This window comes from Carlito syrichta, unplaced genomic scaffold (genome assembly GCF_000164805.1).
Source record: "Carlito syrichta isolate Samal-C Ts95f unplaced genomic scaffold, Tarsius_syrichta-2.0.1 Scaffold104742, whole genome shotgun sequence".
Lineage (NCBI taxonomy): Eukaryota > Metazoa > Chordata > Mammalia > Primates > Tarsiidae > Carlito > Carlito syrichta.
The window spans coordinates 116,750-118,235 of record NW_007048838.1 but is presented as its reverse complement, the minus strand read 5'-3'; the positions used below and the strand labels follow the sequence as shown (position 1 = coordinate 118,235).

Below are 1,486 nucleotides of genomic sequence, written 5' to 3'. Positions count from 1 at the left end.
CATTAGTGGATGAATGGATAAAGAAAATATGGTACACATACACATTGGAATATTATTTGGTCATAAAAATGCTATCTTATCATTTGCAACTACATGGATGAAACTGGAGGTCATTATATTAAGTGAAATAATAATCCAATCACAGAAAGACAAATATCACATGTTCTCACTCACAGTAGCCAAACAAGTGTATCTCATGAAGATAATCAATTAGATTCCTGGTTTCCAGAGGTCAAGAAGGGTAGTGGGTGGGGGAATGAAGAGAGGTTGATTAAATGGGTACAAATATACACATAAGTAGAATAAGACCTAGTGTTGGGTAGATCAGTAGGTTTACTACTGTTAACATTGACTGTACATTTCAAAATAGCTGGAAGGGAATAATTTGAATGTTCCTCCTACATAAAGAAAAGATGAATATTTAAGGTAATGATACTTCAGTTACCCTGATTCAATTATATGCATGAATCAAATTATTGCATGCACCACATTATGTATTAACAAAAAAACAGACACAGAAAGAAGTTGAAGAAAACAAATAAAATTTACATTTTTGTTTACAGTTTATACTGTACATAAAATGTCCGCTCGGTTCATATACATAACATACATATTTTTTATCATTTTGCCTTTTTAGTACAAATTAGACAGCAAATAATGTGTGAAAATAACATCTTATTATTAAATATTTTTCCATCTTAATGGAAGTTTCCTAACAAGCTTAATACGATGTAAACTTAAAAAAAAAAAAGGGCGATACTGTATCTACCGAAAATAAGTCAAAATGACTAAGGGAGATCGAGAGGACAACTTCATCGGAAGGAGTCTTCCGAATGTTGGGATGTAATGAGCCTGTAGGAAGGATTTGTATCTGAGTACAGAAGAGCCTTGCAAACTTGGTGAATTATACGTTCAGAGCTTATGAAGTACATTCCAATTTTTCCCCGCAGATCCATGTAATACCTATGCATCCCTTGACCCACCAAATCTGGACCGGAGAAGTCCTAGCAGGACTACACAACGGAGGGTACTGTACTTGGAAGGGATCATCGCACAGACTCTTTGCAACCACTGCCTGCCTGCCGCGGAGTACCTGGGCCATTTACACAGGCACCGCCGGGGCCGGGAGGCGAACCGGAAGCTCCTCCCCGCCCCGCCCGGCCCCGCCCCGGCGCCGGAGCTCCCTCCCGACCCCGCCCCGCCCCGCCTCTCCTGCCCAGGCCCCGCCCCCGCCCGCCTCCTCAAGCCCCGCCCCGCTCTGCAGTCCTCGCGGCCTCTGCGTCTTCCTTCCGGGTCGCGCGGGGCCGGGCCCGCTGCCGTTCCGCCGCCGCGCGAGAGTCTGGGGGCCCCCCCCGCGCCCAGGCCTCCCTCCGCGCCGCCTTGTCGCTGGTGAAGCCCGCGGCGCGCGCCTCTCCCGGACCCCGCAGGGTACGGCCCTTCTTTCACTTCCCCCTCCCGAGGGTCTCCGTCTTCCCCCTCCGGCGTT

The 1,486-nt window shown here is 46.9% G+C and overlaps 1 protein-coding gene across 1 annotated transcript in view; it reads left to right on the top strand.

The window, feature by feature from the left end:
• The first annotated feature begins 1,209 nt into the window (after positions 1-1,209).
• FBXL4 (F-box and leucine rich repeat protein 4) overlaps positions 1,210-1,486 on the top strand; it is an 81,702-nt gene continuing 81,425 nt past the window's right edge. The window contains exon 1 of the mRNA XM_008065803.2: positions 1,210-1,428. The gene's annotated coding sequence lies outside the window, so the exon portion shown is untranslated. The remainder of the gene's footprint in view (positions 1,429-1,486) is intronic.